Here is a 27,207-nt window from a genome sequence, read left to right on the forward strand (position 1 = left end):
TTCGTAGCAAGAGGGTTCGAGTACAAGAACAAGGATGTCTTGCTGCAGTTGTACAGGGCCTTGGTGAGACCGCACCTTGAGTATTGTGTGCAGTTTTCGTCACCTTACCTGAGGAAGGACGTTCTTGCCATGGAGGGAGTGCAGCGAAGATTCACCAGGCTGATACCTGGGATGGCAGGAATGACGTACGAGGAGAGATTGTGTCGATTGGGCTTGTACTCACTGGAGTTTAGAAGATTGAGAGGGGATCTCATCGAAACCTATAAAATTCTGTCAGGTCTGGACAGACTAGATGCAGAAAGGATGTTTCTGATGGCCGGGGAGTCCAGAACCAGGGGTCATAGTCTAAGGATAAGGGGTAAGCCATTTAGGACTGAAATGAGGAGGAATTTCTTCACCCAGAGAGTGGTGAACCTGTGGAATTCTCTGCCACAGAGGGTGGTGGAGGCCAGTTCATTAAATATATTCAAGAAAGAGTTGGATATATTTCTTGAGGCTAAAGGGATCAAGGGATATGGGGAGAAAGCAGGGACAGGGTACTGAATTTGGATGATCAGCCATGATCTCATTGAATGGCGGAGCAGGCTCGAAGGGCCGAATGGCCTACTCCTGCTCCTTTCTTCTATGTTTCTATGTTGCAGAAAGACCAGCCCACGTACAGCTCAGAGCTCATTTACATACCCATAATGCTGTGCATAGTTCTTGGTCAAAAAGAAGCAAAATAATCTTCCTTGTCTTGACAGTGGTTTTCACAGAGGGTGAAGATTTCAGTTACTTTTCCTGATCTGCGGTGAGACGATTTCTCTGTATATCAGTTCCAACAGCTCAGTACAACCTTAAAGAGGTGTGTCACCGCCTGGGTGTGAGGAGCTGAATCTGATCATTTAGTATACTCTGGTTTCTCTTCAAATCGTATAAATCTTTCGCCTTTTACTAAAGATTTCCGTGGAGAGTAGCATTCCGAGTTTGAAGTAATTTTTTGAGGCCCTGCTTCTTGTGGGGCTGTCTAAATGCTGAAAGAAAGATTTATATTCATTCAAATGCTGGAAAAACTCAGCAGGCCAGGCAACATCCGTGGAGAGAAGTTATAGTTGACATTTCGGGTGAACCCTTTTTCAGAACTGGAAAGGAAGTGAAATAGATCCAAGGCAGGGCTGCGATAGAACAAAAGAAGTGAATAGACATTAAGAGGTATTCAAAACGAGACGAGATGGTGATAGGACAGTGGAGACAAAAGATGGCTCAGATTAGGTGTGAAATGTACTGGCAGGATGAGAGACAGCTGCCATGTGGGAGAGAGAAAAAAAGGAAAGGGGGGGGAAACAAATATAAGTAAAAATGTAATAGGGACCGAGGTTATGATCTGAAATTGTTGAACTCGATATTGAGTCCGGAAAGCTGCAAAGTGCCTAATCGGAAGATGAGGTGCTGTTCTTTGAGTTTACGTTGAGCTTCCGTGGAACAATGCAAGAGGCCAAGGACGGTGAGGTCCGAGTGGGAATGGAGCGGTGAATTAAAATGACAGGCGACCGGAAGCTCGGGGTCACCCTTACGGAATGTACCTCGATTGTACCCGAACTATTTCCTCTTTAAGTGTGAGGAGCTGAATCTGTTCAATCAGTACACTCTGGTTTTTCTACTTCATCATATCCTCTATCTGTTTTGTCATGCAGGGATGTCTGATTTTATTTGCCCTACCTTTCTCCCTCGTGGGAATGTACCTCGATTGTACCCGAACTATTCCTCTTTAAAGGCAGCCCATTGTTCCACTACAGTTTTGCCTGTCAATCTTTGATTCCAGTTTACCCGGGCCAGATCCGTTCTCATCCCACTGAAATTGGCTTTCCCCTAGTTAAACATTTTTACTCTAGATTGCTCCCTGTCCTTTTCCATAGCTAATCTAAACCTTATGATATTATGATCACTGTTCCCTAAATGTTCACCTGCTGACACTTGCTCCACTTGACCTACCTCATTCCCCAGGTAGACCTACTTCAATTCTTGCTTTGGGTCATTCCGAAACAAGGTGTGTAAATGAAAGAGCAACACCGATATTTTATGGATCAAGAGTTAAAATTAACAGCATGGATACATCAACAAGTCTAGTTTCTGGGATGTGGGCGTCGCTGGCAAGGTCAGCATTTATTGCCCATCCCTAATTGCCCTTGAGAAGGTGGCAGTGAGCCACCTTCTTGAACCGCTGCAGTCCGTGTGGTGAAGGTGCTCCCACAGTGCTGTTAGGGAGGGAGTTCCAGGATTTTGACCCAGCGACGATGAAGGATTGGCAATATATTTCCATGTCAGGATGGTGTGTGACTTGGAGGTGGCGGTGTTCCCATGCGCCTGCAGTAGAGGTCGCGGGTTTGGGAGCTGCTGCCGAAGAAGCCTTGGCGAGTTGCTGCAGTGCATCTTGTAGATGGTACACACTGCAGCCACGGTGCGCCGGTGGTGGAGGATGTGAATGTTTAAGGTGGTGAATGGGGTGACAATCAAGCGGCTGCTTTGTCCTGGATGGTGTCGAGCTTGGTGAGTGTTGTTGGAGCTGCACTCATCCAGGTTTATCCAGCTTCCCCTTAAATGCATCTGTACTATTCACCTCAACCACTCCCTGTGGCAGCGAGTTCCTGTTCTCACCACTTTCTGGATAAACAAGTTTCTCCTGAAATCCTTATTAGATTTATTAGTGACTATTTTAAGAATCGAAATAGATAAGGGAGAACCAGTGGATGTGGTGTATTTGGACTTTCAGAAGGCTTTCGATAAGGTCCCACATAAGAGATTAGCGTGCAAAATTAAGGCACATGGGATTGGGGGCAAGGTATTGACTTGGATAGAGAACTGGTTGGCGGACAGAAAGCAAAGAGTTGGAATAAACGGGTCGTTTTCCGAGTGGCAGGCAGTGACTAGTGGGGTACCGCAAGGATCGGTCCTAGGACCCCAGCTGTTCACAATATATATTAATGATCTGGACGAGGGAATTGGATGTAATATCTCCAAATTTGCAGAGGACACAAAGCTGGGTGGGAGAGTAAGCTGTGAGGAGGATGTCGTGAAACTCCAGTACGATTTGGACAGGTTGGGTGATTGGGCAGAAACATGGCAAATGCACTATAATGTGGATAAATGTGAGGTTATCCACTTTGGTGGCAAAAACAGGAAGGCAGATTATTATTTGAATGGCAATAGATTGGGAGAAGGGGAAGTGCAAAGAGACCTGGGTGTTATTGTGCACCAGTCGCTGAAGGTAAGCATGCAGGTGCAGCAGGCGGTTAAGAAGGCAAATGGTATGTTGGCCTTCGTAGCAAGAGGGTTCAAGTACAAGAACAAGGATGTCTTGCTGCAGTTGTACAGGGCCTTGGTGAGACCGCACCTTGAGTATTGTGTGCAGTTTTGGTCACCTTACCTGAGGAAGGACGTTCTTGCCATGGAGGGAGTGCAGCGAAGATTCACCAGGCTGATACCTGGGATGGCAGGAATGACGTACGAGGAGAGATTGTGTCGATTGGGCTTGTACTCACTGGAGTTTAGAAGATTGAGAGGGGATCTCATCGAAACCTATAAAATTCTGTCAGGTCTGGACAGACTAGATGCAGAAAGGATGTTTCTGATGGCCGGGGAGTCCAGAACCAGGGGTCATAGTCTAAGGATAAGGGGTAAGCCATTTAGGACTGAAATGAGGAGGAATTTCTTCACCCAGAGAGTGGTGAACCTGTGGAATTCTCTGCCACAGAGGGTGGTGGAGGCCAGTTCATTAAATATATTCAAGAAAGAGTTGGATATATTTCTTGAGGCTAAAGGGATCAAGGGATATGGGGAGAAAGCAGGGACAGGGTACTGAATTTGGATGATCAGCCATGATCTCATTGAATGGCGGAGCAGGCTCGAAGGGCCGAATGGCCTACTCCTGCTCCTTTCTTCTATGTTTCTATGTTGCAGAAAGACCAGCCCACGTACAGCTCAGAGCTCATTTACATACCCATAATGCTGTGCATAGTTCTTGGCCAAAAAGAAGCAAAATAATCTTCCTTGTCTTGACAGTGGTTTTCACAGAGGGTGAAGATTTCAGTTACTTTTCCTGATCTGCGGTGAGACGATTTCTCTGTATATCAGTTCCAACAGCTCAGTACAACCTTAAAGAGGTGTGTCACCGCCTGGGTGTGAGGAGCTGAATCTGATCATTTAGTATACTCTGGTTTCTCTTCAAATCGTATAAATCTTTCGCCTTTTACTAAAGATTTCCGTGGAGAGTAGCATTCCGAGTTTGAAGTAATTTTTTGAGGCCCTGCTTCTTGTGGGGCTGTCTAAATGCTGAAAGAAAGATTTATATTCATTCAAATGCTGGAAAAACTCAGCAGGCCAGGCAACATCCGTGGAGAGAAGTTATAGTTGACATTTCGGGTGAACCCTTTTTCAGAACTGGAAAGGAAGTGAAATAGATCCAAGGCAGGGCTGCGATAGAACAAAAGAAGTGAATAGACATTAAGAGGTATTCAAAACGAGACGAGATGGTGATAGGACAGTGGAGACAAAAGATGGCTCAGATTAGGTGTGAAATGTACTGGCAGGATGAGAGACAGCTGCCATGTGGGAGAGAGAAAAAAAGGAAAGGGGGGGGAAACAAATATAAGTAAAAATGTAATAGGGACCGAGGTTATGATCTGAAATTGTTGAACTCGATATTGAGTCCGGAAAGCTGCAAAGTGCCTAATCGGAAGATGAGGTGCTGTTCTTTGAGTTTACGTTGAGCTTCCGTGGAACAATGCAAGAGGCCAAGGACGGTGAGGTCCGAGTGGGTATGGAGCGGTGAATTAAAATGACAGGCGACCGGAAGCTCGGGGTCACCCTTACGGAATGTACCTCGATTGTACCCGAACTATTTCCTCTTTAAGTGTGAGGAGCTGAATCTGTTCAATCAGTACACTCTGGTTTTTCTACTTCATCATATTCTCTATCTGTTTCGTCATCCAGGGATGTCTGATTTTATTTGCCCTACCTTTCTCCCTCGTGGGAATGTACCTCGATTGCACCCGAACTATTCCTCTTTAAAGGCAGCCCATTGTTCCACTACAGTTTTGCCTGTCAATCTTTGATTCCAGTTTACCCGGGCCAGATCCGTTCTCATCCCACTGAAATTGGCTTTCCCCTAGTTAAACATTTTTACTCTAGATTGCTCCCTGTCCTTTTCCATAGCTAATCTAAACCTTATGATATTATGATCACTGTTCCCTAAATGTTCACCTGCTGACACTTGCTCCACTTGACCTACCTCATTCCCCAGGTAGACCTACTTCAATTCTTGCTTTGGGTCATTCCGAAACAAGGTGTGTAAATGAAAGAGCAACACTGATATTTTATGGATCAAGAGTTAAAATTAACAGCATGGATACATCAACAAGTCTAGTTTCTGGGATGTGGGCGTCGCTGGCAAGGTCAGCATTTATTGCCCATCCCTAATTGCCCTTGAGAAGGTGGCAGTGAGCCACCTTCTTGAACCGCTGCAGTCCGTGTGGTGAAGGTGCTCCCACAGTGCTGTTAGGGAGGGAGTTCCAGGATTTTGACCCAGCGACGATGAAGGATTGGCAATATATTTCCATGTCAGGATGGTGTGTGACTTGGAGGGGAACTTGGAGGTGGTGGTGTTCCCATGCGCCTGCAGTAGAGGTCGCGGGTTTGGGAGCTGCTGCCGAAGAAGCCTTGGCGAGTTGCTGCAGTGCATCTTGTAGATGGTACACACTGCAGCCACGGTGCGCCGGTGGTGGAGGATGTGAATGTTTAAGGTGGTGAATGGGGTGACAATCAAGCAGCTGCTTTGTCCTGGATGGTGTCGAGCTTGGTGAGTGTTGTTGGAGCTGCACTCATCCAGGTTTATCCAGCTTCCCCTTAAATGCATCTGTACTATTCACCTCAACCACTCCCTGTGGCAGCGAGTTCCTGTTCTCACCACTTTCTGGATAAACAAGTTTCTCCTGAAATCCTTATTAGATTTATTAGTGACTATTTTAAGAATCGAAATAGATAAGGGAGAACCAGTGGATGTGGTGTATTTGGACTTTCAGAAGGCTTTCGATAAGGTCCCACATAAGAGATTAGCGTGCAAAATTAAGGCACATGGGATTGGGGGCAAGGTATTGACTTGGATAGAGAACTGGTTGGCGGACAGAAAGCAAAGAGTTGGAATAAACGGGTCGTTTTCCGAGTGGCAGGCAGTGACTAGTGGGGTACCGCAAGGATCGGTCCTAGGACCCCAGCTGTTCACAATATATATTAATGATCTGGACGAGGGAATTGGATGTAATATCTCCAAATTTGCAGAGGACACAAAGCTGGGTGGGAGAGTAAGCTGTGAGGAGGATGTCGTGAAACTCCAGTACGATTTGGACAGGTTGGGTGATTGGGCAGAAACATGGCAAATGCACTATAATGTGGATAAATGTGAGGTTATCCACTTTGGTGGCAAAAACAGGAAGGCAGATTATTATTTGAATGGCAATAGATTGGGAGAAGGGGAAGTGCAAAGAGACCTGGGTGTTATTGTGCACCAGTCGCTGAAGGTAAGCATGCAGGTGCAGCAGGCGGTTAAGAAGGCAAATGGTATGTTGGCCTTCGTAGCAAGAGGGTTCGAGTACAAGAACAAGGATGTCTTGCTGCAGTTGTACAGGGCCTTGGTGAGACCGCACCTTGAGTATTGTGTGCAGTTTTGGTCACCTTACCTGAGGAAGGACGTTCTTGCCATGGAGGGAGTGCAGCGAAGATTCACCAGGCTGATACCTGGGATGGCAGGAATGACGTACGAGGAGAGATTGTGTCGATTGGGCTTGTACTCACTGGAGTTTAGAAGATTGAGAGGGGATCTCATCGAAACCTATAAAATTCTGTCAGGTCTGGACAGACTAGATGCAGAAAGGATGTTTCTGATGGCCGGGGAGTCCAGAACCAGGGGTCATAGTCTAAGGATAAGGGGTAAGCCATTTAGGACTGAAATGAGGAGGAATTTCTTCACCCAGAGAGTGGTGAACCTGTGGAATTCTCTGCCACAGAGGGTGGTGGAGGCCAGTTCATTAAATATATTCAAGAAAGAGTTGGATATATTTCTTGAGGCTAAAGGGATCAAGGGATATGGAGAGAAAGCAGGGACAGGGTACTGAATTTGGATGATCAGCCATGATCTCATTGAATGGCGGAGCAGGCTCGAAGGGCCGAATGGCCTACTCCTGCTCCTTTCTTCTATGTTTCTATGTTGCAGTAAGACCAGCCCACGTACAGCTCAGAGCTCATTTACATACCCATAATGCTGTGCATAGTTCTTGGCCAAAAAGAAGCAAAATAATCTTCCTTGTCTTGACAGTGGTTTTCACAGAGGGTGAAGATTTCAGTTACTTTTCCTGATCTGCGGTGAGACGATTTCTCTGTATATCAGTTCCAACAGCTCAGTACAACCTTAAAGAGGTGTGTCACCGCCTGGGTGTGAGGAGCTGAATCTGATCATTTAGTATACTCTGGTTTCTCTTCAAATCGTATAAATCTTTCGCCTTTTACTAAAGATTTCCGTGGAGAGGAGCATTCTGAGTTTGAAGTAATTTTTTGAGGCCCTGCTTCTTGTGGGGCTGTCTAAATGCTGAAAGAAAGATTTATATTCATTCAAATGCTGGAAAAACTCAGCAGGCCCGGCAACATCTGTGGAGAGAAGTTATAGTTGACATTTCGGGTGAACCCTTTTTCAGAACTGAAAAGGAAGTGAAATAGATCCAAGGCAGGGCTGCGATAGAACAAAAGAAGTGAATAGACATTAAGAGGTATTCAAAACGAGACGAGATGGTGATAGGACAGTGGAGACAAAAGATGGCTCAGATTAGGTGTGAAATGTATTGGCAGGATGAGAGACAGCTGCCATGTGGGAGAGAGAAAAAAAGGAAAGGGGGGGGAAACAAATATAAGTAAAAATGTAATAGGGACCGAGGTTATGATCTGAAATTGTTGAACTCGATATTGAGTCCGGAAAGCTGCAAAGTGCCTAATCGGAAGATGAGGTGCTGTTCTTTGAGTTTACGTTGAGCTTCCGTGGAACAATGCAAGAGGCCAAGGACGGTGAGGTCCGAGTGGGAATGGAGCGGTGAATTAAAATGACAGGCGACCGGAAGCTCGGGGTCACCCCTACGGAATGTACCTCGATTGTACCCGAACTATTTCCTCTTTAAGTGTGAGGAGCTGAATCTGTTCAATCAGTACACTCTGGTTTTTCTACTTCATCATATTCTCTATCTGTTTCGTCATCCAGGGATGTCTGATTTTATTTGCCCTACCTTTCTCCCTTGTGGGAATGTACCTCGATTGTACCCGAACTATTCCTCTTTAAAGGCAGCCCATTGTTCCACTACAGTTTTGCCTGTCAATCTTTGATTCCAGTTTACCCGGGCCAGATCCGTTCTCATCCCACTGAAATTGGCTTTCCCCTAGTTAAACATTTTTACTCTAGATTGCTCCCTGTCCCTGATATTATGATCACTGTTCCCTAAATTTTCACCTGCTGACACTTGCTCCACTTGACCTACCTCATTCCCCAGGTAGACCTACTTCAATTCTTGCTTTGGGTCATTCCGAAACAAGGTGTGTAAATGAAAGAGCAACACCGATATTTTATGGATCAAGAGTTAAAATTAACAGCATGGATACATCAACAAGTCTAGTTTCTGGGATGTGGGCGTCGCTGGCAAGGTCAGCATTTATTGCCCATCCCTAATTGCCCTTGAGAAGGTGGCAGTGAGCCACCTTCTTGAACCGCTGCAGTCCGTGTGGTGAAGGTGCTCCCACAGTGCTGTTAGGGAGGGAGTTCCAGGATTTTGACCCAGCGACGATGAAGGATTGGCAATATATTTCCATGTCAGGATGGTGTGTGACTTGGAGGGGAACTTGGAGGTGGTGGTGTTCCCATGCGCCTGCAGTAGAGGTCGCGGGTTTGGGAGCTGCTGCCGAAGAAGCCTTGGCGAGTTGCTGCAGTGCATCGTGTAGATGGTACACACTGCAGCCACGGTGCGCCGGTGGTGGAGGATGTGAATGTTTAAGGTGGTGAATGGGGTGACAATCAAGCGGCTGCTTTGTCCTGGATGGTGTCGAGCTTGGTGAGTGTTGTTGGAGCTGCACTCATCCAGGTTTATCCAGCTTCCCCTTAAATGCATCTGTACTATTCACCTCAACCACTCCCTGTGGCAGCGAGTTCCTGTTCTCACCACTTTCTGGATAAAGAAGTTTCTCCTGAAATCCTTATTAGATTTATTAGTGACTATTTTAAGAATCGAAATAGATAAGGGAGAACCAGTGGATGTGGTGTATTTGGACTTTCAGAAGGCTTTCGATAAGGTCCCACATAAGAGATTAGCGTGCAAAATTAAGGCACATGGGATTGGGGGCAAGGTATTGACTTGGATAGAGAACTGGTTGGCGGACAGAAAGCAAAGAGTTGGAATAAACGGGTCGTTTTCCGAGTGGCAGGCAGTGACTAGTGGGGTACCGCAAGGATCGGTCCTAGGACCCCAGCTGTTCACAATATATATTAATGATCTGGACGAGGGAATTGGATGTAATATCTCCAAATTTGCAGAGGACACAAAGCTGGGTGGGAGAGTAAGCTGTGAGGAGGATGTCGTGAAACTCCAGTACGATTTGGACAGGTTGGGTGATTGGGCAGAAACATGGCAAATGCACTATAATGTGGATAAATGTGAGGTTATCCACTTTGGTGGCAAAAACAGGAAGGCAGATTATTATTTGAATGGCAATAGATTGGGAGAAGGGGAAGTGCAAAGAGACCTGGGTGTTATTGTGCACCAGTCGCTGAAGGTAAGCATGCAGGTGCAGCAGGCGGTTAAGAAGGCAAATGGTATGTTGGCCTTCGTAGCAAGAGGGTTCGAGTACAAGAACAAGGATGTCTTGCTGCAGTTGTACAGGGCCTTGGTGAGACCGCACCTTGAGTATTGTGTGCAGTTTTGGTCACCTTACCTGAGGAAGGACGTTCTTGCCATGGAGGGAGTGCAGCGAAGATTCACCAGGCTGATACCTGGGATGGCAGGAATGACGTACGAGGAGAGATTGTGTCGATTGGGCTTGTACTCACTGGAGTTTAGAAGATTGAGAGGGGATCTCATCGAAACCTATAAAATTCTGTCAGGTCTGGACAGACTAGATGCAGAAAGGATGTTTCTGATGGCCGGGGAGTCCAGAACCAGGGGTCATAGTCTAAGGATAAGGGGTAAGCCATTTAGGACTGAAATGAGGAGGAATTTCTTCACCCAGAGAGTGGTGAACCTGTGGAATTCTCTGCCACAGAGGGTGGTGGAGGCCAGTTCATTAAATATATTCAAGAAAGAGTTGGATATATTTCTTGAGGCTAAAGGGATCAAGGGATATGGGGAGAAAGCAGGGACAGGGTACTGAATTTGGATGATCAGCCATGATCTCATTGAATGGCGGAGCAGGCTCGAAGGGCCGAATGGCCTACTCCTGCTCCTTTCTTCTATGTTTCTATGTTGCAGAAAGACCAGCCCACGTACAGCTCAGAGCTCATTTACATACCCATAATGCTGTGCATAGTTCTTGGCCAAAAAGAAGCAAAATAATCTTCCTTGTCTTGACAGTGGTTTTCACAGAGGGTGAAGATTTCAGTTACTTTTCCTGATCTGCGGTGAGACGATTTCTCTGTATATCAGTTCCAACAGCTCAGTACAACCTTAAAGAGGTGTGTCACCGCCTGGGTGTGAGGAGCTGAATCTGATCATTTAGTATACTCTGGTTTCTCTTCAAATCGTATAAATCTTTCGCCTTTTACTAAAGATTTCCGTGGAGAGTAGCATTCCGAGTTTGAAGTAATTTTTTGAGGTCCTGCTTCTTGTGGGGCTGTCTAAATGCTGAAAGAAAGATTTATATTCATTCAAATGCTGGAAAAACTCAGCAGGCCAGGCAACATCCGTGGAGAGAAGTTATAGTTGACATTTCGGGTGAACCCTTTTTCAGAACTGGAAAGGAAGTGAAATAGATCCAAGGCAGGGCTGCGATAGAACAAAAGAAGTGAATAGACATTAAGAGGTATTCAAAACGAGACGAGATGGTGATAGGACAGTGGAGACAAAAGATGGCTCAGATTAGGTGTGAAATGTACTGGCAGGATGAGAGACAGCTGCCATGTGGGAGAGAGAAAAAAAGGAAAGGGGGGGGAAACAAATATAAGTAAAAATGTAATAGGGACCGAGGTTATGATCTGAAATTGTTGAACTCGATATTGAGTCCGGAAAGCTGCAAAGTGCCTAATCGGAAGATGAGGTGCTGTTCTTTGAGTTTACGTTGAGCTTCCGTGGAACAATGCAAGAGGCCAAGGACGGTGAGGTCCGAGTGGGTATGGAGCGGTGAATTAAAATGACAGGCGACCGGAAGCTCGGGGTCACCCTTACGGAATGTACCTCGATTGTACCCGAACTATTTCCTCTTTAAGTGTGAGGAGCTGAATCTGTTCAATCAGTACACTCTGGTTTTTCTACTTCATCATATTCTCTATCTGTTTCGTCATCCAGGGATGTCTGATTTTATTTGCCCTACCTTTCTCCCTCGTGGGAATGTACCTCGATTGCACCCGAACTATTCCTCTTTAAAGGCAGCCCATTGTTCCACTACAGTTTTGCCTGTCAATCTTTGATTCCAGTTTACCCGGGCCAGATCCGTTCTCATCCCACTGAAATTGGCTTTCCCCTAGTTAAACATTTTTACTCTAGATTGCTCCCTGTCCTTTTCCATAGCTAATCTAAACCTTATGATATTATGATCACTGTTCCCTAAATGTTCACCTGCTGACACTTGCTCCACTTGACCTACCTCATTCCCCAGGTAGACCTACTTCAATTCTTGCTTTGGGTCATTCCGAAACAAGGTGTGTAAATGAAAGAGCAACACTGATATTTTATGGATCAAGAGTTAAAATTAACAGCATGGATACATCAACAAGTCTAGTTTCTGGGATGTGGGCGTCGCTGGCAAGGTCAGCATTTATTGCCCATCCCTAATTGCCCTTGAGAAGGTGGCAGTGAGCCACCTTCTTGAACCGCTGCAGTCCGTGTGGTGAAGGTGCTCCCACAGTGCTGTTAGGGAGGGAGTTCCAGGATTTTGACCCAGCGACGATGAAGGATTGGCAATATATTTCCATGTCAGGATGGTGTGTGACTTGGAGGGGAACTTGGAGGTGGTGGTGTTCCCATGCGCCTGCAGTAGAGGTCGCGGGTTTGGGAGCTGCTGCCGAAGAAGCCTTGGCGAGTTGCTGCAGTGCATCTTGTAGATGGTACACACTGCAGCCACGGTGCGCCGGTGGTGGAGGATGTGAATGTTTAAGGTGGTGAATGGGGTGACAATCAAGCAGCTGCTTTGTCCTGGATGGTGTCGAGCTTGGTGAGTGTTGTTGGAGCTGCACTCATCCAGGTTTATCCAGCTTCCCCTTAAATGCATCTGTACTATTCACCTCAACCACTCCCTGTGGCAGCGAGTTCCTGTTCTCACCACTTTCTGGATAAAGAAGTTTCTCCTGAAATCCTTATTAGATTTATTAGTGACTATTTTAAGAATCGAAATAGATAAGGGAGAACCAGTGGATGTGGTGTATTTGGACTTTCAGAAGGCTTTCGATAAGGTCCCACATAAGAGATTAGCGTGCAAAATTAAGGCACATGGGATTGGGGGCAAGGTATTGACTTGGATAGAGAACTGGTTGGCGGACAGAAAGCAAAGAGTTGGAATAAACGGGTCGTTTTCCGAGTGGCAGGCAGTGACTAGTGGGGTACCGCAAGGATCGGTCCTAGGACCCCAGCTGTTCACAATATATATTAATGATCTGGACGAGGGAATTGGATGTAATATCTCCAAATTTGCAGAGGACACAAAGCTGGGTGGGAGAGTAAGCTGTGAGGAGGATGTCGTGAAACTCCAGTACGATTTGGACAGGTTGGGTGATTGGGCAGAAACATGGCAAATGCACTATAATGTGGATAAATGTGAGGTTATCCACTTTGGTGGCAAAAACAGGAAGGCAGATTATTATTTGAATGGCAATAGATTGGGAGAAGGGGAAGTGCAAAGAGACCTGGGTGTTATTGTGCACCAGTCGCTGAAGGTAAGCATGCAGGTGCAGCAGGCGGTTAAGAAGGCAAATGGTATGTTGGCCTTCGTAGCAAGAGGGTTCGAGTACAAGAACAAGGATGTCTTGCTGCAGTTGTACAGGGCCTTGGTGAGACCGCACCTTGAGTATTGTGTGCAGTTTTGGTCACCTTACCTGAGGAAGGACGTTCTTGCCATGGAGGGAGTGCAGCAAAGATTCACCAGGCTGATACCTGGGATGGCAGGAATGACGTACGAGGAGAGATTGTGTCGATTGGGCTTGTACTCACTGGAGTTTAGAAGATTGAGAGGGGATCTCATCGAAACCTATAAAATTCTGTCAGGTCTGGACAGACTAGATGCAGAAAGGATGTTTCTGATGGCCGGGGAGTCCAGAACCAGGGGTCATAGTCTAAGGATAAGAGGTAAGCCATTTAGGACTGAAATGAGGAGGAATTTCTTCACCCAGAGAGTGGTGAACCTGTGGAATTCTCTGCCACAGAGGGTGGTGGAGGCCAGTTCATTAAATATATTCAAGAAAGAGTTGGATATATTTCTTGAGGCTAAAGGGATCAAGGGATATGGGGAGAAAGCAGGGACAGGGTACTGAATTTGGATGATCAGCCATGATCTCATTGAATGGCGGAGCAGGCTCGAAGGGCCGAATGGCCTACTCCTGCTCCTTTCTTCTATGTTTCTATGTTGCAGTAAGACCAGCCCACGTACAGCTCAGAGCTTATTTACATACCCATAATGCTGTGCATAGTTCTTGGCCAAAAAGAAGCAAAATAATCTTCCTTGTCTTGACAGTGGTTTTCACAGAGGGTGAAGATTTCAGTTACTTTTCCTGATCTACGGTGAGACGATTTCTTTGTATATCAGTTCCAACAGCTCAGTACAACCTTAAAGAGGTGTGTCACCGCCTGGGTGTGAGGAGCTGCATCTGATCTTTTAGTATACTTTGGTTTCTCTTCAAATCGTATAAATCTTTCGCCTTTTACTAAAGATTTCCGTGGAGAGGAGCATTCCGAGTTTGAAGTAATTTTTTGAGGCCCTGCTTCTTGTGGGGCTGTCTAAATGCTGAAAGAAAGATTTATATTCATTCAAATGCTGGAAAAACTCAGCAGGCCAGGCAACATCCGTGGAGAGAAGTTATAGTTGACATTTCGGGTGAACCCTTTTTCAGAACTGGAAAGGAAGTGAAATAGATCCAAGGCAGGGCTGCGATAGAACAAAAGAAGTGAATAGACATTAAGAGGTATTCAAAACGAGACGAGATGGTGATAGGACAGTGGAGACAAAAGATGGCTCAGATTAGGTGTGAAATGTACTGGCAGGATGAGAGACAGCTGCCATGTGGGAGAGAGAAAAAAAGGAAAGGGGGGGGAAACAAATATAAGTAAAAAGGTAATAGGGACCGAGGTTATGATCTGAAATTGTTGAACTCGATATTGAGTCCGGAAAGCTGCAAAGTGCCTAATCGGAAGATGAGGTGCTGTTCTTTGAGTTTACGTTGAGCTTCCGTGGAACAATGCAAGAGGCCAAGGACGGTGAGGTCCGAGTGGGAATGGAGCGGTGAATTAAAATGACAGGCGACCGGAAGCTCGGGGTCACCCTTACGGAATGTACCTCGATTGTACCCGAACTATTTCCTCTTTAAGTGTGAGGAGCTGAATCTGTTCAATCAGTACACTCTGGTTTTTCTACTTCATCATATTCTCTATCTGTTTCGTCATCCAGGGATGTCTGATTTTATTTGCCCTACCTTTCTCCCTCGTGGGAATGTACCTCGATTGTACCTGAACTATTCCTCTTTAAAGGCAGCCCATTGTTCCACTACAGTTTTGCCTGTCAATCTTTGATTCCAGTTTACCCGGGCCAGATCCGTTCTCATCCCACTGAAATTGGCTTTCCCCTAGTTAAACATTTTTACTCTAGATTGCTCCCTGTCCTTTTCCATAGCTAATCTAAACCTTATGATATTATGATCACTGTTCCCTAAATGTTCACCTGCTGACACTTGCTCCACTTGACCTACCTCATTCCCCAGGTAGACCTACTTCAATTCTTGCTTTGGGTCATTCCGAAACAAGGTGTGTAAATGAAAGAGCAACACCGATATTTTATGGATCAAGAGTTAAAATTAACAGCATGGATACATCAACAAGTCTAGTTTCTGGGATGTGGGCGTCGCTGGCAAGGTCAGCATTTATTGCCCATCCCTAATTGCCCTTGAGAAGGTGGCAGTGAGCCACCTTCTTGAACCGCTGCAGTCCGTGTGGTGAAGGTGCTCCCACAGTGCTGTTAGGGAGGGAGTTCCAGGATTTTGACCCAGCGACGATGAAGGATTGGCAATATATTTCCATGTCAGGATGGTGTGTGACTTGGAGGGGAACTTGGAGGTGGTGGTGTTCCCATGCGCCTGCAGTAGAGGTCGCGGGTTTGGGAGCTGCTGCCGAAGAAGCCTTGGCGAGTTGCTGCAGTGCATCTTGTAGATGGTACACACTGCAGCCACGGTGCGCCGGTGGTGGAGGATGTGAATGTTTAAGGTGGTGAATGGGGTGACAATCAAGCGGCTGCTTTGTCCTGGATGGTGTCGAGCTTGGTGAGTGTTGTTGGAGCTGCACTCATCCAGGTTTATCCAGCTTCCCCTTAAATGCATCTGTACTATTCACCTCAACCACTCCCTGTGGCAGCGAGTTCCTGTTCTCACCACTTTCTGGATAAAGAAGTTTCTCCTGAAATCCTTATTAGATTTATTAGTGACTATTTTAAGAATCGAAATAGATAAGGGAGAACCAGTGGATGTGGTGTATTTGGACTTTCAGAAGGCTTTCAATAAGGTCCCACATAAGAGATTAGCGTGCAAAATTAAGGCACATGGGATTGGGGGCAAGGTATTGATTTGGATAGAGAACTGGTTGGCGGACAGAAAGCAAAGAGTTGGAATAAACGGGTCGTTTTCCGAGTGGCAGGCAGTGACTAGTGGGGTACCGCAAGGATCGGTCCTAGGACCCCAGCTGTTCACAATATATATTAATGATCTGGACGAGGGAATTGGATGTAATATCTCCAAATTTGCAGAGGACACAAAGCTGGGTGGGAGAGTAAGCTGTGAGGAGGATGTCGTGAAACTCCAGTACGATTTGGACAGGTTGGGTGATTGGGCAGAAACATGGCAAATGCACTATAATGTGGATAAATGTGAGGTTATCCACTTTGGTGGCAAAAACAGGAAGGCAGATTATTATTTGAATGGCAATAGATTGGGAGAAGGGGAAGTGCAAAGAGACCTGGGTGTTATTGTGCACCAGTCGCTGAAGGTAAGCATGCAGGTGCAGCAGGCGGTTAAGAAGGCAAATGGTATGTTGGCCTTCGTAGCAAGAGGGTTCGAGTACAAGAACAAGGATGTCTTGCTGCAGTTGTACAGGGCCTTGGTGAGACCGCACCTTGAGTATTGTGTGCAGTTTTGGTCACCTTACCTGAGGAAGGACGTTCTTGCCATGGAGGGAGTGCAGCAAAGATTCACCAGGCTGATACCTGGGATGGCAGGAATGACGTACGAGGAGAGATTGTGTCGATTGGGCTTGTACTCACTGGAGTTTAGAAGATTGAGAGGGGATCTCATCGAAACCTATAAAATTCTGTCAGGTCTGGACAGACTAGATGCAGAAAGGATGTTTCTGATGGCCGGGGAGTCCAGAACCAGGGGTCATAGTCTAAGGATAAGGGGTAAGCCATTTAGGACTGAAATGAGGAGGAATTTCTTCACCCAGAGAGTGGTGAACCTGTGGAATTCTCTGCCACAGAGGGTGGTGGAGGCCAGTTCATTAAATATATTCAAGAAAGAGTTGGATATATTTCTTGAGGCTAAAGGGATCAAGGGATATGGGGAGAAAGCAGGGACAGGGTACTGAATTTGGATGATCAGCCATGATCTCATTGAATGGCGGAGCAGGCTCGAAGGGCCGAATGGCCTACTCCTGCTCCTTTCTTCTATGTTTCTATGTTGCAGTAAGACCAGCCCACGTACAGCTCAGAGCTTATTTACATACCCATAATGCTGTGCATAGTTCTTGGCCAAAAAGAAGCAAAATAATCTTCCTTGTCTTGACAGTGGTTTTCACAGAGGGTGAAGATTTCAGTTACTTTTCCTGATCTACGGTGAGACGATTTCTCTGTATATCAGTTCCAACAGCTCAGTACAACCTTAAAGAGGTGTGTCACCGCCTGGGTGTGAGGAGCTGAATCTGATCATTTAGTATACTCTGGTTTCTCTTCAAATCGTATAAATCTTTCGCCTTTTACTAAAGATTTCCGTGGAGAGGAGCATTCCGAGTTTGAAGTAATTTTTTGAGGCCCTGCTTCTTGTGGGGCTGTCTAAATGCTGAAAGAAAGATTTATATTCATTCAAATGCTGGAAAAACTCAGCAGGCCAGGCAACATCCGTGGAGAGAAGTTATAGTTGACATTTCGGGTGAACCCTTTTTCAGAACTGGAAAGGAAGTGAAATAGATCCAAGGCAGGGCTGCGATAGAACAAAAGAAGTGAATAGACATTAAGAGGTATTCAAAACGAGACAAGATGGTGATAGGACAGTGGAGACAAAAGATGGCTCAGATTAGGTGTGAAATGTACTGGCAGGATGAGAGACAGCTGCCATGTGGGAGAGAGAAAAAAAGGAAAGGGGGGGGAAACAAATATAAGTAAAAATGTAATAGGGACCGAGGTTATGATCTGAAATTGTTGAACTCGATATTGAGTCCGGAAAGCTGCAAAGTGCCTAATCGGAAGATGAGGTGCTGTTCTTTGAGTTTACGTTGAGCTTCCGTGGAACAATGCAAGAGGCCAAGGACGGTGAGGTCCGAGTGGGAATGGAGCGGTGAATTAAAATGACAGGCGACCGGAAGCTCGGGGTCACCCTTACGGAATGTACCTCGATTGTACCCGAACTATTTCCTCTTTAAGTGTGAGGAGCTGAATCTGTTCAATCAGTACACTCTGGTTTTTCTACTTCATCATATTCTCTATCTGTTTCGTCATCCAGGGATGTCTGATTTTATTTGCCCTACCTTTCTCCCTCGTGGGAATGTACCTCGATTGTACCCGAACTATTCCTCTTTAAAGGCAGCCCATTGTTCCACTACAGTTTTGCCTGTCAATCTTTGATTCCAGTTTACCCGGGCCAGATCCGTTCTCATCCCACTGAAATTGGCTTTCCCCTAGTTAAACATTTTTACTCTAGATTGCTCCCTGTCCTTTTCCATAGCTAATCTAAACCTTATGATATTATGATCACTGTTCCCTAAATGTTCACCTGCTGACACTTGCTCCACTTGACCTACCTCATTCCCCAGGTAGACCTACTTCAATTCTTGCTTTGGGTCATTCCGAAACAAGGTGTGTAAATGAAAGAGCAACACCGATATTTTATGGATCAAGAGTTAAAATTAACAGCATGGATACATCAACAAGTCTAGTTTCTGGGATGTGGGCGTCGCTGGCAAGGTCAGCATTTATTGCCCATCCCTAATTGCCCTTGAGAAGGTGGCAGTGAGCCACCTTCTTGAACCGCTGCAGTCCGTGTGGTGAAGGTGCTCCCACAGTGCTGTTAGGGAGGGAGTTCCAGGATTTTGACCCAGCGACGATGAAGGATTGGCAATATATTTCCATGTCAGGATGGTGTGTGACTTGGAGGGGAACTTGGAGGTGGTGGTGTTCCCATGCACCTGCAGTAGAGGTCGCGGGTTTGGGAGCTGCTGCCGAAGAAGCCTTGGCGAGTTGCTGCAGTGCATCTTGTAGATGGTACACACTGCAGCCACGGTGCGCCGGTGGTGGAGGATGTGAATGTTTAAGGTGGTGAATGGGGTGACAATCAAGCGGCTGCTTTGTCCTGGATGGTGTCGAGCTTGGTGAGTGTTGTTGGAGCTGCACTCATCCAGGTTTATCCAGCTTCCCCTTAAATGCATCTGTACTATTCACCTCAACCACTCCCTGTGGCAGCGAGTTCCTGTTCTCACCACTTTCTGAATAAAGAAGTTTCTCCTGAAATCCTTATTAGATTTATTAGTGACTATTTTAAGAATCGAAATAGATAAGGGAGAACCAGTGGATGTGGTGTATTTGGACTTTCAGAAGGCTTTCGATAAGGTCCCACATAAGAGATTAGCGTGCAAAATTAAAGCACATGGGATTGGGGGCAAGGTATTGACTTGGATAGAGAACTGGTTGGCGGACAGAAAGCAAAGAGTTGGAATAAACGGGTCGTTTTCCGAGTGGCAGGCAGTGACTAGTGGGGTACCGCAAGGATCGGTCCTAGGACCCCAGCTGTTCACAATATATATTAATGATCTGGACGAGGGAATTGGATGTAATATCTCCAAATTTGCAGAGGACACAAAGCTGGGTGGGAGAGTAAGCTGTGAGGAGGATGTCGTGAAACTCCAGTACGATTTGGACAGGTTGGGTGATTGGGCAGAAACATGGCAAATGCACTATAATGTGGATAAATGTGAGGTTATCCACTTTGGTGGCAAAAACAGGAAGGCAGATTATTATTTGAATGGCAATAGATTGGGAGAAGGGGAAGTGCAAAGAGACCTGGGTGTTATTGTGCACCAGTCGCTGAAGGTAAGCATGCAGGTGCAGCAGGCGGTTAAGAAGGCAAATGGTATGTTGGCCTTCGTAGCAAGAGGGTTCGAGTACAAGAACAAGGATGTCTTGCTGCAGTTGTACAGGGCCTTGGTGAGACCGCACCTTGAGTATTGTGTGCAGTTTTGGTCACCTTACCTGAGGAAGGACGTTCTTGCCATGGAGGGAGTGCAGCGAAGATTCACCAGGCTGATACCTGGGATGGCAGGAATGACGTACGAGGAGAGATTGTGTCGATTGGGCTTGTACTCACTGGAGTTTAGAAGATTGAGAGGGGATCTCATCGAAACCTATAAAATTCTGTCAGGCCTGGACAGACTAGATGCAGAAAGGATGTTTCTGATGGCCGGGGAGTCCAGAACCAGGGGTCATAGTCTAAGGATAAGGGGTAAGCCATTTAGGACTGAAATGAGGAGGAATTTCTTCACCCAGAGAGTGGTGAACCTGTGGAATTCTCTGCCACAGAGGGTGGTGGAGGCCAGTTCATTAAATATATTCAAGAAAGAGTTGGATATATTTCTTGAGGCTAAAGGGATCAAGGGATATGGGGAGAAAGCAGGGACAGGGTACTGAATTTGGATGATCAGCCATGATCTCATTGAATGGCGGAGCAGGCTCGAAGGGCCGAATGGCCTACTCCTGCTCCTTTCTTCTATGTTTCTATGTTGCAGTAAGACCAGCCCATGTACAGCTCAGAGCTCATTTACATACCCATAATGCTGTGCATAGTTCTTGGCCAAAAAGAAGCAAAATAATCTTCCTTGTCTTGACAGTGGTTTTCACAGAGGGTGAAGATTTCAGTTACTTTTCCTGATCTACGGTGAGACGATTTCTCTGTATATCAGTTCCAACAGCTCAGTACAACCTTAAAGAGGTGTGTCACCGCCTGGGTGTGAGGAGCTGAATCTGATCATTTAGTATACTCTGGTTTCTCTTCAAATCGTATAAATCTTTCGCCTTTTACTAAAGATTTCCGTGGAGAGGAACATTCCGAGTTTGAAGTAATTTTTTGAGGCCCTGCTTCTTGTGGGGCTGTTTAAATGCTGAAAGAAAGATTTATATTCATTCAAATGCTGGAAAAACTCAGCAGGCCAGGCAACATCCGTGGAGAGAAGTTATAGTTGAAATTTCGGGTGAACCCTTTTTCAGAACTGGAAAGGAAGTGAAATAGATCCAAGGCAGGGCTGCGATAGAACAAAAGAAGTGAATAGACATTAAGAGGTATTCAAAACGAGACGAGATGGTGATAGGACAGTGGAGACAAAAGATGGCTCAGATTAGGTGTGAAATGTACTGGCAGGATGAGAGACAGCTGCCATGTGGGAGAGAGAAAAAAAGGAAAGGGGGGGGAAACAAATATAAGTAAAAATGTAATAGGGACCGAGGTTATGATCTGAAATTGTTGAACTCGATATTGAGTCCGGAAAGCTGCAAAGTGCCTAATCGGAAGATGAGGTGCTGTTCTTTGAGTTTACGTTGAGCTTCCGTGGAACAATGCAAGAGGCCAAGGACGGTGAGGTCCGAGTGGGTATGGAGCGGTGAATTAAAATGACAGGCGACCGGAAGCTCGGGGTCACCCTTACGGAATGTACCTCGATTGTACCCGAACTATTTCCTCTTTAAGTGTGAGGAGCTGAATCTGTTCAATCAGTACACTCTGGTTTTTCTACTTCATCATATTCTCTATCTGTTTCGTCATCCAGGGATGTCTGATTTTATTTGCCCTACCTTTCTCCCTCGTGGGAATGTACCTCGATTGTACCCGAACTATTCCTCTTTAAAGGCAGCCCATTGTTCCACTACAGTTTTGCCTGTCAATCCTTTGCCAGATCCGTTCTCATCCCACTGAAATTGGCTTTCCCCTAGTTAAACATTTTTACTCTAGATTGCTCCCTGTCCTTTTCCATAGCTAATCTAAACCTTATGATATTATGATCACTGTTCCCTAAATGTTCACCTGCTGACACTTGCTCCACTTGACCTACCTCATTCCCCAGGTAGACCTACTTCAATTCTTGCTTTGGGTCATTCCGAAACAAGGTGTGTAAATGAAAGAGCAACACTGATATTTTATGGATCAAGAGTTAAAATTAACAGCATGGATACATCAACAAGTCTAGTTTCTGGGATGTGGGCGTCGCTGGCAAGGTCAGCATTTATTGCCCATCCCTAATTGCCCTTGAGAAGGTGGCAGTGAGCCACCTTCTTGAACCGCTGCAGTCCGTGTGGTGAAGGTGCTCCCACAGTGCTGTTAGGGAGGGAGTTCCAGGATTTTGACCCAGCGACGATGAAGGATTGGCAATATATTTCCATGTCAGGATGGTGTGTGACTTGGAGGGGAACTTGGAGGTGGTGGTGTTCCCATGCGCCTGCAGTAGAGGTCGCGGGTTTGGGAGCTGCTGCCGAAGAAGCCTTGGCGAGTTGCTGCAGTGCATCTTGTAGATGGTACACACTGCAGCCACGGTGCGCCGGTGGTGGAGGATGTGAATGTTTAAGGTGGTGAATGGGGTGACAATCAAGCAGCTGCTTTGTCCTGGATGGTGTCGAGCTTGGTGAGTGTTGTTGGAGCTGCACTCATCCAGGTTTATCCAGCTTCCCCTTAAATGCATCTGTACTATTCACCTCAACCACTCCCTGTGGCAGCGAGTTCCTGTTCTCACCACTTTCTGGATAAAGAAGTTTCTCCTGAAATCCTTATTAGATTTATTAGTGACTATTTTAAGAATCGAAATAGATAAGGGAGAACCAGTGGATGTGGTGTATTTGGACTTTCAGAAGGCTTTCGATAAGGTCCCACATAAGAGATTAGCGTGCAAAATTAAGGCACATGGGATTGGGGGCAAGGTATTGACTTGGATAGAGAACTGGTTGGCGGACAGAAAGCAAAGAGTTGGAATAAACGGGTCGTTTTCCGAGTGGCAGGCAGTGACTAGTGGGGTACCGCAAGGATCGGTCCTAGGACCCCAGCTGTTCACAATATATATTAATGATCTGGACGAGGGAATTGGATGTAATATCTCCAAATTTGCAGAGGACACAAAGCTGGGTGGGAGAGTAAGCTGTGAGGAGGATGTCGTGAAACTCCAGTACGATTTGGACAGGTTGGGTGATTGGGCAGAAACATGGCAAATGCACTATAATGTGGATAAATGTGAGGTTATCCACTTTGGTGGCAAAAACAGGAAGGCAGATTATTATTTGAATGGCAATAGATTGGGAGAAGGGGAAGTGCAAAGAGACCTGGGTGTTATTGTGCACCAGTCGCTGAAGGTAAGCATGCAGGTGCAGCAGGCGGTTAAGAAGGCAAATGGTATGTTGGCCTTCGTAGCAAGAGGGTTCGAGTACAAGAACAAGGATGTCTTGCTGCAGTTGTACAGGGCCTTGGTGAGACCGCACCTTGAGTATTGTGTGCAGTTTTGGTCACCTTACCTGAGGAAGGACGTTCTTGCCATGGAGGGAGTGCAGCAAAGATTCACCAGGCTGATACCTGGGATGGCAGGAATGACGTACGAGGAGAGATTGTGTCGATTGGGCTTGTACTCACTGGAGTTTAGAAGATTGAGAGGGGATCTCATCGAAACCTATAAAATTCTGTCAGGTCTGGACAGACTAGATGCAGAAAGGATGTTTCTGATGGCCGGGGAGTCCAGAACCAGGGGTCATAGTCTAAGGATAAGAGGTAAGCCATTTAGGACTGAAATGAGGAGGAATTTCTTCACCCAGAGAGTGGTGAACCTGTGGAATTCTCTGCCACAGAGGGTGGTGGAGGCCAGTTCATTAAATATATTCAAGAAAGAGTTGGATATATTTCTTGAGGCTAAAGGGATCAAGGGATATGGGGAGAAAGCAGGGACAGGGTACTGAATTTGGATGATCAGCCATGATCTCATTGAATGGCGGAGCAGGCTCGAAGGGCCGAATGGCCTACTCCTGCTCCTTTCTTCTATGTTTCTATGTTGCAGTAAGACCAGCCCACGTACAGCTCAGAGCTTATTTACATACCCATAATGCTGTGCATAGTTCTTGGCCAAAAAGAAGCAAAATAATCTTCCTTGTCTTGACAGTGGTTTTCACAGAGGGTGAAGATTTCAGTTACTTTTCCTGATCTACGGTGAGACGATTTCTCTGTATATCAGTTCCAACAGCTCAGTACAACCTTAAAGAGGTGTGTCACCGCCTGGGTGTGAGGAGCTGAATCTGATCATTTAGTATACTCTGGTTTCTCTTCAAATCGTATAAATCTTTCGCCTTTTACTAAAGATTTCCGTGGAGAGGAGCATTCCGAGTTTGAAGTAATTTTTTGAGGCCCTGCTTCTTGTGGGGCTGTCTAAATGCTGAAAGAAAGATTTATATTCATTCAAATGCTGGAAAAACTCAGCAGGCCAGGCAACATCCGTGGAGAGAAGTTATAGTTGACATTTCGGGTGAACCCTTTTTCAGAACTGGAAAGGAAGTGAAATAGATCCAAGGCAGGGCTGCGATAGAACAAAAGAAGTGAATAGACATTAAGAGGTATTCAAAACGAGACGAGATGGTGATAGGACAGTGGAGACAAAAGATGGCTCAGATTAGGTGTGAAATGTACTGGCAGGATGAGAGACAGCTGCCATGTGGGAGAGAGAAAAAAAGGAAAGGGGGGGGAAACAAATATAAGTAAAAAGGTAATAGGGACCGAGGTTATGATCTGAAATTGTTGAACTCGATATTGAGTCCGGAAAGCTGCAAAGTGCCTAATCGGAAGATGAGGTGCTGTTCTTTGAGTTTACGTTGAGCTTCCGTGGAACAATGCAAGAGGCCAAGGACGGTGAGGTCCGAGTGGGAATGGAGCGGTGAATTAAAATGACAGGCGACCGGAAGCTCGGGGTCACCCTTACGGAATGTACCTCGATTGTACCCGAACTATTTCCTCTTTAAGTGTGAGGAGCTGAATCTGTTCAATCAGTACACTCTGGTTTTTCTACTTCATCATATTCTCTATCTGTTTCGTCATCCAGGGATGTCTGATTTTATTTGCCCTACCTTTCTCCCTCGTGGGAATGTACCTCGATTGTACCTGAACTATTCCTCTTTAAAGGCAGCCCATTGTTCCACTACAGTTTTGCCTGTCAATCTTTGATTCCAGTTTACCCGGGCCAGATCCGTTCTCATCCCACTGAAATTGGCTTTCCCCTAGTTAAACATTTTTACTCTAGATTGCTCCCTGTCCTTTTCCATAGCTAATCTAAACCTTATGATATTATGATCACTGTTCCCTAAATGTTCACCTGCTGACACTTGCTCCACTTGACCTACCTCATTCCCCAGGTAGACCTACTTCAATTCTTGCTTTGGGTCATTCCGAAACAAGGTGTGTAAATGAAAGAGCAACACCGATATTTTATGGATCAAGAGTTAAAATTAACAGCATGGATACATCAACAAGTCTAGTTTCTGGGATGTGGGCGTCGCTGGCAAGGTCAGCATTTATTGCCCATCCCTAATTGCCCTTGAGAAGGTGGCAGTGAGCCACCTTCTTGAACCGCTGCAGTCCGTGTGGTGAAGGTGCTCCCACAGTGCTGTTAGGGAGGGAGTTCCAGGATTTTGACCCAGCGACGATGAAGGATTGGCAATATATTTCCATGTCAGGATGGTGTGTGACTTGGAGGGGAACTTGGAGGTGGTGGTGTTCCCATGCGCCTGCAGTAGAGGTCGCGGGTTTGGGAGCTGCTGCCGAAGAAGCCTTGGCGAGTTGCTGCAGTGCATCTTGTAGATGGTACACACTGCAGCCACGGTGCGCCGGTGGTGGAGGATGTGAATGTTTAAGGTGGTGAATGGGGTGACAATCAAGCGGCTGCTTTGTCCTGGATGGTGTCGAGCTTGGTGAGTGTTGTTGGAGCTGCACTCATCCAGGTTTATCCAGCTTCCCCTTAAATGCATCTGTACTATTCACCTCAACCACTCCCTGTGGCAGCGAGTTCCTGTTCTCACCACTTTCTGGATAAAGAAGTTTCTCCTGAAATCCTTATTAGATTTATTAGTGACTATTTTAAGAATCGAAATAGATAAGGGAGAACCAGTGGATGTGGTGTATTTGGACTTTCAGAAGGCTTTCAATAAGGTCCCACATAAGAGATTAGCGTGCAAAATTAAGGCACATGGGATTGGGGGCAAGGTATTGATTTGGATAGAGAACTGGTTGGCGGACAGAAAGCAAAGAGTTGGAATAAACGGGTCGTTTTCCGAGTGGCAGGCAGTGACTAGTGGGGTACCGCAAGGATCGGTCCTAGGACCCCAGCTGTTCACAATATATATTAATGATCTGGACGAGGGAATTGGATGTAATATCTCCAAATTTGCAGAGGACACAAAGCTGGGTGGGAGAGTAAGCTGTGAGGAGGATGTCGTGAAACTCCAGTACGATTTGGACAGGTTGGGTGATTGGGCAGAAACATGGCAAATGCACTATAATGTGGATAAATGTGAGGTTATCCACTTTGGTGGCAAAAACAGGAAGGCAGATTATTATTTGAATGGCAATAGATTGGGAGAAGGGGAAGTGCAAAGAGACCTGGGTGTTATTGTGCACCAGTCGCTGAAGGTAAGCATGCAGGTGCAGCAGGCGGTTAAGAAGGCAAATGGTATGTTGGCCTTCGTAGCAAGAGGGTTCGAGTACAAGAACAAGGATGTCTTGCTGCAGTTGTACAGGGCCTTGGTGAGACCGCACCTTGAGTATTGTGTGCAGTTTTGGTCACCTTACCTGAGGAAGGACGTTCTTGCCATGGAGGGAGTGCAGCAAAGATTCACCAGGCTGATACCTGGGATGGCAGGAATGACGTACGAGGAGAGATTGTGTTCGATTGGGCTTGTAATCCTGGAGTTAGAGATTGAGAGGGGATCTCATCGAAACCTATAAATTCTGTCAGGTCTGGAAACTAGACAGAGGATGCTACGAAAGGCGAGTAAGACTGGGTTCAGTAAGGAACAGGGGTATAGTCTAAGGATTAGGGTAAGCATTTAGAATGAGGAGGAATTTCTTCACCCAGAGAGTGTGTGAACCTGTGGAATTCTCTGCCACAGAGGGTGGTGGAGGCCAGTTCATTAAATATATTCAAGAAAGAGTTGGATATATTTCTTGAGGCTAAAGGGATCAAGGGATATGGGGAGAAAGCAGGGACAGGGTACTGAATTTGGATGATCAGCCATGATCTCATTGAATGGCGGAGCAGGCTCGAAGGGCCGAATGGCCTACTCCTGCTCCTTTCTTCTATGTTTCTATGTTGCAGTAAGACCAGCCCACGTACAGCTCAGAGCTTATTTACATACCCATAATGCTGTGCATAGTTCTTGGCCAAAAAGAAGCAAAATAATCTTCCTTGTCTTGACAGTGGTTTTCACAGAGGGTGAAGATTTCAGTTACTTTTCCTGATCTACGGTGAGACGATTTCTCTGTAT

At 46.0% G+C, this 27,207-nt stretch overlaps 1 protein-coding gene and 8 non-coding genes across 9 annotated transcripts in view; all 9 read left to right on the top strand.

The window, feature by feature from the left end:
* Positions 1–27,207, top strand: part of morf4l1 (mortality factor 4 like 1) — a 215,451-nt gene that overhangs the window by 127,117 nt on the left and 61,127 nt on the right. The window lies entirely within an intron of this gene.
* LOC147099918 (U5 spliceosomal RNA) lies at positions 890–1,004 on the top strand. Its single transcript, XR_015073875.1, has one exon. It is a non-coding gene; the product is annotated as a U5 spliceosomal RNA (small nuclear RNA).
* LOC147099919 (U5 spliceosomal RNA) lies at positions 4,185–4,299 on the top strand. The gene has a single exon (XR_015073876.1). It is a non-coding gene; the product is annotated as a U5 spliceosomal RNA (small nuclear RNA).
* LOC147099920 (U5 spliceosomal RNA) lies at positions 7,492–7,606 on the top strand. Its single transcript, XR_015073867.1, has one exon. It is a non-coding gene; the product is annotated as a U5 spliceosomal RNA (small nuclear RNA).
* Positions 10,775–10,889, top strand: LOC147099921 (U5 spliceosomal RNA). The gene has a single exon (XR_015073879.1). It is a non-coding gene; the product is annotated as a U5 spliceosomal RNA (small nuclear RNA).
* Positions 14,082–14,196, top strand: LOC147099922 (U5 spliceosomal RNA). The gene has a single exon (XR_015073878.1). It is a non-coding gene; the product is annotated as a U5 spliceosomal RNA (small nuclear RNA).
* On the top strand, positions 17,389–17,503 carry LOC147099923 (U5 spliceosomal RNA). The gene has a single exon (XR_015073869.1). It is a non-coding gene; the product is annotated as a U5 spliceosomal RNA (small nuclear RNA).
* LOC147099924 (U5 spliceosomal RNA) lies at positions 20,696–20,810 on the top strand. The gene has a single exon (XR_015073864.1). It is a non-coding gene; the product is annotated as a U5 spliceosomal RNA (small nuclear RNA).
* On the top strand, positions 23,987–24,101 carry LOC147099925 (U5 spliceosomal RNA). Its single transcript, XR_015073870.1, has one exon. It is a non-coding gene; the product is annotated as a U5 spliceosomal RNA (small nuclear RNA).

Source organism: Somniosus microcephalus, chromosome 27 (genome assembly GCF_052327205.1).
Source record: "Somniosus microcephalus isolate GS21.2 chromosome 27, FLI_Smic_1.0, whole genome shotgun sequence".
Classification (NCBI taxonomy): domain Eukaryota; kingdom Metazoa; phylum Chordata; class Chondrichthyes; order Squaliformes; family Somniosidae; genus Somniosus; species Somniosus microcephalus.